This window comes from Chiloscyllium plagiosum, unplaced genomic scaffold (genome assembly GCF_037043375.1).
Source record: "Chiloscyllium plagiosum isolate Xiang-an unplaced genomic scaffold, Cpla_swu_hap1 HiC_scaffold_27, whole genome shotgun sequence".
Classification (NCBI taxonomy): Eukaryota; Metazoa; Chordata; class Chondrichthyes; order Orectolobiformes; family Hemiscylliidae; genus Chiloscyllium; species Chiloscyllium plagiosum.
The window spans coordinates 35,736,771-35,746,928 of record NW_028270165.1 but is presented as its reverse complement, the minus strand read 5'-3'; the positions used below and the strand labels follow the sequence as shown (position 1 = coordinate 35,746,928).

Here is a 10,158-nt window from a genome sequence, read left to right as displayed (position 1 = left end):
AAATTACAATCAGAACGGGGACATAGTCTATCCCCACCATGAGGGATGAGACTTTGATTCCCCCAAGCTGAGTAAATGGTGTGAAGCACTTTTCACAGTCAGCGCACTGAATCTCCCTCACTCGGTGTCTCAGTATTCTTCCTGCCACACCAGTTTCCAAAATCTTTCAAGCAAACAAAAGCAACCATGTTTTCTTGATTGGAATGGCTGCTGATATTCAAGTCCCAATGAATCAAGTGGCTCTGTCAGAAGTTGATGTATCATTTGTTTTCAGATTTCTTTCGGCACGTCTTCCTGCAAAAAAAAATCACAAAATAAGTGATCGTTGGCGGGACACTTAAACGAACATAACATGGGTGGCAGTTCCCGTAGTTTGCCAGATTCCTGCTGATCACATAATACCCAGCACACAGAAACCTGAAATCCCTCATGCAGCAGATAGACTTAGGTGTGTTTAGAGGAAAACTTCATTCAAATCTAATCTAATCTAATCTTCAACTAAATGCGTGCACACATATATATCAATATGCCAATCCTTTCAATGCGGCTCAGTTCCATGAGAAACGACACTTTTAATTGTGAACATGAGGAAAAAAGCATTTTCCAGCGTGCAAACTGCATACGTGCAAAACTGAGGGAATACACAAGGAAAATACCTAAAAGAGAGATAGAAAGTATTTGAGCACCTTTGCAGAGTCTGTTCCCTCTCTGGATTCACTCCAGTTGCTACAAGTAAACCTCCCTGGGGGTCAGGCAGCCCCGCATCGGGAAGCACTGGGATGGTCCACTACGACCAGTTTACATGGAGAACACATCTCCACATTAAGCAGCCTCGAGGCAAATTTCCCTTCCTTCCACTTAAAGTTCAAGGCCCGTCAAAGCGAAATTCCCCAGGTAAGGTTGGAAGAATTTCTTCCACGTGTTCACTAATCATTTCTATGAGCACTTTGTTAAAGTTTGAATATTGCGAGTTTTGATAATTAGTGATTCTGAGCGAAATCACAGTTCGAAAAACAGAATGTAAAAATTTAGAAAGAGTTTATTTTTGCACATCGACGATATGTCTGTACAACAGCATATGACACGACAACAGTGAAGATCTTTTGACCTCATTCTCAAACGTGCCTGCCACACGCCAGATGAAAAGCTGAATACTTCTCTGGAAAAACTGCCGAGCAATGCAGGAGAATGGCACAACGCGTGCGCGTTGGGACCAAAACCCAAAAGAAAAACCATTCTCCCCTATTCATTCAACGTCGTCTTTAGCAGCTTTCCCGTATAACGGCACTCTGTTCTGCACCTTGCCTTCTCATCCGCTTCCCAAAAAAATCAAGTCTCTGAACTTGATTTGTGCAAAAATGGCCCATTTATTTTCTCAAAAAGCACCGTCGTGAAACGATGTTGGGCTGCCTGGAGAAGGAATGGGGCAGAAAACAGGCAAGTGAAATGGTGTCGACCCAGCAGAGCGAAGGTGGGCCGCATGGCGTCTATTCAGAGTGAAATCACAGTTCGACCAACAGAATGTGGGAAGTTAGAAAAAGTTTATATTTACACAGTCTCCATACGTCTGCGCAACACCATATAAGACGACAACAGTGAATATCTTTGACATCAGTCTCGAACGTGCATGCCACGCGCCCGACGAAAGGCTGCAGGGACCTGTGGAATACGATGCTGGGCATAGGAGCAGAGTGGCGCAGCGGGAACGTGCAAGACCCAGAGGTCGATGGATCGAAACCATCCCCTGCTGTTGTTCAATGTCTCCTTGAGCGATTTTCCTTTGCGATGGTATTCTGTTCAGCATCTTGCCTTTCAAACGACTTCCTGAGTGTCGAAATGTCCCCTATCATGCCGATACTGTCGCGAAACTCACACCGTTCAAGTGACGTGCTTTTGGAGGTCTGAGTGGTCTTCTCCTGTTCTTCGTCGGTTTCCTATGAACTGAATCGCAAAACCACTTCTCTGAGATGCCAATGAGCTGATAATGCGGTGAAGTTGAAACACATGACTTGCTGTTTTAGTCCATTTCCTGCAGTAAAGAAACCAACAGCCATGTAAAAAAGACTTTCTGCGGGATTGCTGTCAAGACAAGTTCTGAACACCAAGCAGGCTGCACAAAAATGCACTGATACCAATTTACCTGAGGGAAGAGTCTCCGGTGTCCATTTCTCTCTGTCCAGACAGCACACCATTTTTCTATCTCTCCGTTAACAAGACCTTTGTAACAAGTTCAAAGTTGCCCATTTCCTACGCATGACTGTAACTGACTTCTCCTGCCTCACGTAATAGTGTGAGAGAGCAGAAGAGTGAATGGGCTCTGCCTTCCACCAGCACAGCTTGCAAGTAGAAACGAAATGGTTCAATTATCCATCAGTGGAGAGAGCCCGGTCCCTGGGGACGGGACAAACAGCAGCGTCCTGGGAGCAGGGACACAGATTGAGAAGCAGATGTCCTTGAAACTCTTCTCTTCTTGCAATTCTGGGAGCAATGTGCAATGTATTTCGTACTGAGCAAGTCTCAGCTGCTTCAGGGGGTGGCTGCACCCATGGCTGGTGGCTCGTTAGTCTGGGATATGATTCTAGCTTTGGGTCTTCTAGCGAATGCAGACGTGTGAGAGTTCCGGGGTTCCAATCCCAGGCGAACCATCATTCCTTAAATTGACCTGAGCAAAAATGCCCGATCAATTTTCTCAAAAAGCCGCTTTGTTAAATAAGATCGGACTGCCTGAATTAGGGACGGCGCAGAGCTGCCATTGCAGTGAACACGGCGAAGGGAAACACGTGTTCAAAGTGAAAACAAGTATTGCAGATTTTTCGCCCGCGCAATCCGAGTCTGAATGAATCCTCTACCTGTATTACGCTCAATTCTGAGGGTGACACTTCAGGAAGCGAGGAAGTGAAGTGATTGCAGACAGCGCTGAACAGGTTAACGTGAATAGTGCCGTCCTGAGGAATGTCAGCAATGAAGGGAGATTGGAAAGTTTGGGGCAGCTGTCTTTGGTGAACAGAGGGCTGAAAGCTGGTCTGATTGAAGTTTTCCACGTCATGAGGGTTTTAGACAGAGGAAATAATGCAGTGAAAATGCTCCCAGGCCTGAAAGGATCGAGAACGATTTGACAGGGATTTAAAGTCATCAGGAAAATAAGTAAAAGTGACATTAGGAAGACCGTTTTCACACAGGGAGTGGGGTCAGTAAGTCGCTGTCTGACAGTGACAAAGAGGTAGATTCAATGGACACAAAAGGGAATTCGGTGGTCACGTTCAATGTAACAATGTGCAGATTTACAGGGAGAAGGCGACAGAATGAGACACTTATTTACATATTGTGTTGAACCAGCAGAGCTAAGGTGGGCTGCGTAGCCTCAGTCTGCGCTGTCCCACATTTCGTGATTCTGAGTTGGACCAACAGAACTTCGGAAATTTGACAACGGATATATTCTGCCCACCAGGATACTCCATCACAGAAATGAAGGTATTTTGACATCATTCTCGAAGGTACATGACACAATGCAGATTCAAAACCGAGTATTCCTTTGAATCACTGAGTAATTTGTTTACAGTTATTCAGTTGAGGTGAGCGGAGTTGCGCATTGGGAGCCACTCCAGCTGATAGGTCGAAGCCGTTTTCTCCTGTGTGATAGTCCCACCAGCACTCCAATTTGCTGTGCTTCCGGTCAGAAGATGCAGCTCACTATCCTATACTGACACACGGGCCACGATGACCCAGCTGTGGTGACAAGCTTGTGAAGGTCTGAGTGCTCTTCTCCTGTCCTCTGTCTGGCTGCTATGATCCGAATCATCAAACCTCTCTTCTCCGAGATAGGAATAAACTGGTGAAGGTGAAACACATCAGTTGCGGTGTGTCCCATGCGCAGGTGGCCCTGCAGTAATTCCCCACGCTGTTTCACACAGCAGCATCCTCTTGGTGAATTACTCTTGGCAAAAAAATCGATTGAACCAAATCAGTGTCCGCCACTGGATTTTACTGACACCGTTTATAAAATTCAGGCTCACCGTTAATGTGGAGAGGGGCCGTCAGACTAGAGTTTCCGCTCCTTCTGTTGAATAAAGATAATTTTAACTGTGTCCAGTGAGAGGAAAGGATTTGCTGTTGGTGGGAAACATTTCTATCTGAACTCCCTGTCATTCTCATGATAGATTGAAACATAAAGCTTGGAATCTTTGGATTATGTTGTAAAAGTATTGGTATTATGTTACTCACACCGCGCTGTCACCAACTGAGCGAAGCGGCTGCCCAGAGGGAGGCGGCTGTGTTTCAATCCCGTGATGAACTGGGGGAGTTGCGCATTTACCCAGAAAATGGGCACCCCTCCCCTTGACACAGGGTTCACAAATCAAACAGATCGCAAAGCTTCACGTGTGTGATCGAAAGTTTCCACAATGAAGATTTGTCTCAACAGATATACGGAGTGAACCTACTCCTTTCTTGATTTGAAATGCAAGAAGTTGACGTTAGTGAGCCTGACGTGATTCGAACACGCAACCTTCTGATCTGGAGTCAGACGCGCTACCGTTGCGCCACAAGCTCACGGTTGGGCAGGGATCTCTATTCATGCTTAAGGGAAGTGATCGCACTGCAACGATTTCACGTTATGAGTAACAACGGAGATCAACAGTTCATGTCTGTTCTGTCTCCCCCCCCACCCCCCCCCCCCCCCACCCCCCGCACACCTTCTGTCTCTCGAAACAATTTCCAACTCTACCTCAATAAAAAGGTGAAAGAACTGTGGATTCTGTATATCAGAAACAAAAAACAGTAGTTGCCGGTGACCCTTCCACAGAACTGATGGTGACTGGGAAAACGTTGGTTTATATGCAGGAGATATTGTGGGAGGAAGGCGGATGCAGTTAATGATAGATCAGGACAGAGCCCAAAGCGAGGGAAGAACTGTTGGACAGGAAAAGGAGTTGATAACGATTTGCGTGGGAGGGTGAATGGAGACTGTTCATGGCTAAGAATAGGTAGTGTGTAATGACAGACTATGTGATAACAAGGCTTGGTGTGTGTGGAAGGGACGAGGATACTATGGATTTCAGGCCCTAGAATTATTGAATTCGATATTGGGACCGGAGGGATGTATGGTCCCCAAGTGTATATATTCGGCGCTCTTCGTTCTGCTGGTGCTGAGCTTCGCTGGAACACTACAGCAAACCTGAGACAGAGATATTGGCCAGGGAACAGGGTGAGGTGTGGAATTGGCAGGCAACTGGAAGCCCAGGGTCTTTTTGCAGGTAGAACGTAGATGTTCTGTGCAGCAGTCACCCAGTTTATGCTTCGTTTTTCCCAATGTAGATGAGACCACATTGTGAGCAGCAAATGCAATAGACTGGGTTGTGGGAAGTGCAGGTAAAGTGCTGCTTCACCTGGAAGGTAAGTTTGGACCCTTGGATAGTGAGGAGGGAGCAGGTAAATGGGCTGGTGTCACACATTCGGCAGTTGCAGGGGAAAGTGCCGTTGGACTATTGGGGTGGGAATGGGGTTAGGGTTGATGGGAATGAAGGAAGAGTGGACCCAAGGTATAACTCCTGCCCATTTACCTATCTGCCAAAGAGTGGAATTTGTTACGTGTGTACAAGGACATTTTCTAATTCACAATGTGGATGTACATACTGGCGAGGGTGCAAAACCTAAGGGGCAGCAACCATAATTCTATTAACATTAGAATAGTGATTGAAAATAATATATCAGATCTAAAAGTTGAAGTTCTAAATTGGAGAAAGACTCAGGTATTAGGCAAGATCTTTCAAAAGCTGATTGGGGCAGATGTTCGCAGGTTAAAGGACTGCTGGAAAATGGGAAGTCTTCAAATATGAGATAACAAGAGTCCAGACACAGTATATTCCTGTTGGGGTGAAAGGAATGGCTGGTAGGTTTAGATTAGATTAGATTAGATTACAGTGTGGAAACAGGCCCTTCGGCCCAACAAGTCCACACCGACCCGCCGAAGCGCAACCCACCCAGGTTGGGGAATGCTGGATGACTAGAGAAAATGAGATAAAAGAGGATGCATATATCAGGTATCGACAGAGAGATTGAGTGAATCCTTACCGTATAAAGGCAGTACGAGCATACTTAAGAGGGAAATCATGAGGGCAAAAAGGGGACATGAGATAGCTTTGGCAAATAGAGTCATGGATAACCCAAAGGGTTTTTATAAATACATTAAGGACCAAAGGATAACAAGGGAGAGAATAGGGCCCCTCAAAGATCAGCAAGGCGGCCTTTGTGTGGAGCTGCAGTAGATGGGGGGGTGTTGCGGGATACTGAACGGATATTGTGCATCAGTGTTTACTGTGGAGAAGGGCATGGAAGATATAGAATGTGAGAAAGTAGATGGTGACATGTTGAAAAAATGCCCATATTACAGATGAGAAATTGCTGGATATCTTGATATGCATAAAAGTGGATAAATCCCAAGGACCTGATCAGGAGTACCCTAGAACTCTATGGGAAACTGGGGAAGTGATTGCTGGGCCTCTTACTGAGATATTTGTATCATTAATAGTCACAGGTGAGGTGCCGGAAGGCTAGAAGGTGGCTAATGTGGTGCCACTATTTAATAAAGGTGGTAAGGAAAAGCCAGGGAACTATAGACCAGTGAACCTGACATCCGTGATGGGCAAGTTTTTGGAGAGAATCCTAAGAGACAGGATTTACATGTATTTGGAAAGGCAAGAATTGATTAGGGATAGTCAGCATGGCTTTATGCTTGGGAAATCATGTCTCATGAACATGATTGAGTTTTTTGAAGAAGTAACAAAGTGGATTGATTAGGGCAGAGCGATGGACGTGATCTCTCTGGACTTCAGGAAGGCGTTCATCAAGGTTCCTCATGGGAGACTGGTGAGCAAGGTTTAATCTCATGGCATGCAGGGTCAACTCGCCATTTGGATACAGAACTGGCTAGAAGGCAGAAGACAGAGGGTGGTGAAGGAGGGTTGCTTTTCAGACTGAAGGCCTGTGACCAATGGTGTATCACAAGGATTGATGCTGGGTCCGCTACTTTTTGTCATTTATATAAATGATTTGTATGTAAACGGAGGAGGTATAGTTAGCAAGTTTGTAGATAACACCAAAATTGGAGGTGTAGTGGACAGCAAAGAAGGTTACCTCAGATCACAATGGGACCTTGATCAGATGGGCCAATGGGCTGAGGAGTGGCAGATGGAGGTTAATGTAGATAAATATGAGGTGCTGCATTTTGGAAAAACAAATCAGAGCAGGACTTTTACACTTAATGGTAAGTTCCTTGGAAGTGTTGCTGAACAAAGAGACCTTGGAGTTCAGGTTGACAGTTCCTTAAAAGTAGAAACGCAGGCAGATTGGATAGTAAAGAAGGCGTTTAGTGTGCTTTCCTTTGTTGGTCAGAGCATCGAGGATAGATGTTGGGAGCTCATGTTGCCACTGTACAGAACATTGGTCAGGCCACGTTTGGAATATTGCATGTAATTTTGGTCTGCTTCCTATCGGAAAGATGTTGTGAAACTAGAAAAGGTGCAGAAAAGATTTACAAGGATGTTGCCAGGGTTGGAGGTTGGAGGGTAGGAAGGTTTTATGGGAATTTGGGCCAAGTGCTGGCAAATGGGACTAGATTAGGTTAGGATATCTGGGCTGCATGGATGAGTTGGACCGAAGGGTCTGTTTCCGTGCTGTACATCTGTGTCACTCTGTGAGACTCCATGGGATTCTCTGCCCAAGAGAGCAGTTGAGACAGCTTCATGAAGTATATTGAAGACACAGTTGGATGGGTTTTTGCATGGTAGGGGAATTAAGGGTAGTCGGGATAGTGCAGGTTGGTGGAGCTGTGATCTTAATGAATGACGGAGCAGGCTCGACCAAATGGTCTACTCCTGCTTCTGTTACTATGAATCTGTAACACTGCATTTCCCGCGGCCGGAGTTTTCCCACGGCACAAAGGAGGTTTTCTAAAGTATATTTAAACCCCTTGCTTTGCTTGAAGTCAAACTGCATTGACTTGGAGGAGAGTGGGATTTGCAAAGTGTCCTCCCCTCCACACGTGCCTCAACTGCAGGGCAGCTGTCCGGCCAGCCCTCCATTGTTGACGTCACAATGCGGATGCAGCCCTGTCAGTTTCAGAGTGAAACTCCCTCCCTCTGGGCAACATCTGGGAGCAAAGCAATGTCTCCCCCTTTCCATATACCATCCTCCAGCAGCGAGGGGGAAGGGGAGGTCGGGGTGGGTGAAACACTGTTCACTTGTAGCAACCGGAGTGAATCCAGGCATGGAGCAGACACTCCAAAGGTGCTCAAATACTTTTTGTACATCTGCGGACATTTTGTACATCCAAAGGTGCTCAAATCTCTCTTAAAGCTATTTTGCTTGCGTATTCCCTCAGTTTGGCACGTATACAGTTTGCACCCTAGAAAAGGATTGCTCCTTTCCTCATGTTCACAACTAAAAGGTTAGATTCTCAAGGAACTGAGCAGCATTTAAGGGATTGGCACATTGCTCAAAAAATGTAGACTGCCCGTGACCTGTGAGTCGTTGGTCGAGGGGTGTGATTCACGCTTTGGGCTTTCTAGTGCGTGGGCATGCGAGAGATCCCGGGTTCAAACCTCAGGCGAGCCCTTGTTTCTTACACTGCCTTGTGCAAAAACGGCCAGTCGATACTCTCAAAAAGCAGCTTCGTTTAACGAGATCTGACTGCCTGAATTAGGGATGGGGCAGGGCTCCCGTTACAATGAACGCGGCAAGGGCAGCACTTACTCAAAGTGAAAATGCGTTTTACTGGTGGGCGTTTGGAACGCGGTGCCAACAGGGGTGGTAGAGGCACCTCCCTCTACCAGCAAATGACACATGTTATAGCAAATGATACATCAACTTCTGACAGAGCCACTTGATTCATTGGGACTTGAATATCAGCAGCCATTCCAATCAAGAAGGCATGTTTGCTTTTGTTTGTTTGAGAGATTTTGGACAGTCCTGTGGCAGGGAGAATACTGAGACACCGAGTGAGGGAGATTCAGTGCGCTGACTGTGAAAAGTGCTTCAAACCATTTACTCAGCTTGGAGGAATCAAAGTCTCACCCCTCAAGGTGGGAAAGGCTATGTACCCGTTCTGTTTGTAATTTCAATCCCAGAGCAACACAAGGAAAGCTCCCTCCAAAGGGGAAACCTTGGAAATGTGGGGTCTGTGGGAATGGATTCCCTTCCCCATCCCTGCTGGAAACCCACAGACGCATTCACACCGGGAGAGGCCATTCACCTGCTCAGTGTGTAGGAAGGGCTTCAGTCGGATCAGCCATCTGCAGACGCATGAGTGAGTCCACAAGTGAGAGAAGCCATTCAAGTGCCCCAGGTACGGGAGGGGTTTCACTCAGTCAGCTGCACTGCTGACCCACCAGCGGGTCCACCCTGGAGAGAGGCCATTCACCTGCTGTATGTGCCGGAAGGGATTCACCTGCTCCTCCCACCTGCGGAGGCACCAGTGAGTTCACGCGCCATCACAGGGGGATTGAAGGAGCGATGGCCGAGTGCCAAGCGCTTATGCACGAAACGTCGATTCTCCTGCTCCTTGGATGCTGCCGGACCTGTGCTTTTCCAACACCACACTCTCGACTCTGATCTCCAGCATCTGCATTTTTCACCTTCTCCTCGAGAGCAAGGTTGGACTTGTCTTTTATTCACTCATTCACTCCTGACAGCCTGTCCTTTGTTGTGGCCTAACTGCACATACATCAATGCAAGTTTCAGAAAGATTTGTGCAGTTTTTTTTTGAAAAAAAAAACATTCTTCCCGACTTTAAAGACGTTTCTGAATATATGGTTTCAGTTATTCTCAATTTTAAAAATCAGCTATTTCTCACATGCCGTGTTTCCCAGGTAAAGTCATCACCATCCATTCTCTCTCTTCCCTGAGAAAGACTTCATACAGCGATCAAAGAGGGCTGAGGCACGAGAAAGGACGATTGTGGGGGTCGGGGGGGGGGCGGTGAGAGGATCGCTGATGGTGGTGGAGAAGGGAGGGAAATGGATAGGGGTTCAGAGGGTTGGGGGAGATAATAGAGGGTGCAGTGTGAGGAGAGAGAATGGGCAGGGGGCAGTGGATGGGGAGAAAATGGACAGGGGGCAGAATGTGAAGAGAGAGACAGCACAAATGCCACCTTCTCCAGGACTG

The 10,158-nt window shown here is 46.7% G+C and overlaps 1 non-coding gene across 1 annotated transcript; it reads right to left on the bottom strand.

Annotated features, from left to right (window-relative positions):
- Positions 1-4,476: 4,476 nt before the first annotated feature.
- On the bottom strand, positions 4,477-4,548 carry trnaw-cca (transfer RNA tryptophan (anticodon CCA)). Its single transcript has one exon. It is a non-coding gene; the product is annotated as a tRNA-Trp (tRNA).
- Between the last annotated feature and the right edge of the window lie 5,610 nt (positions 4,549-10,158).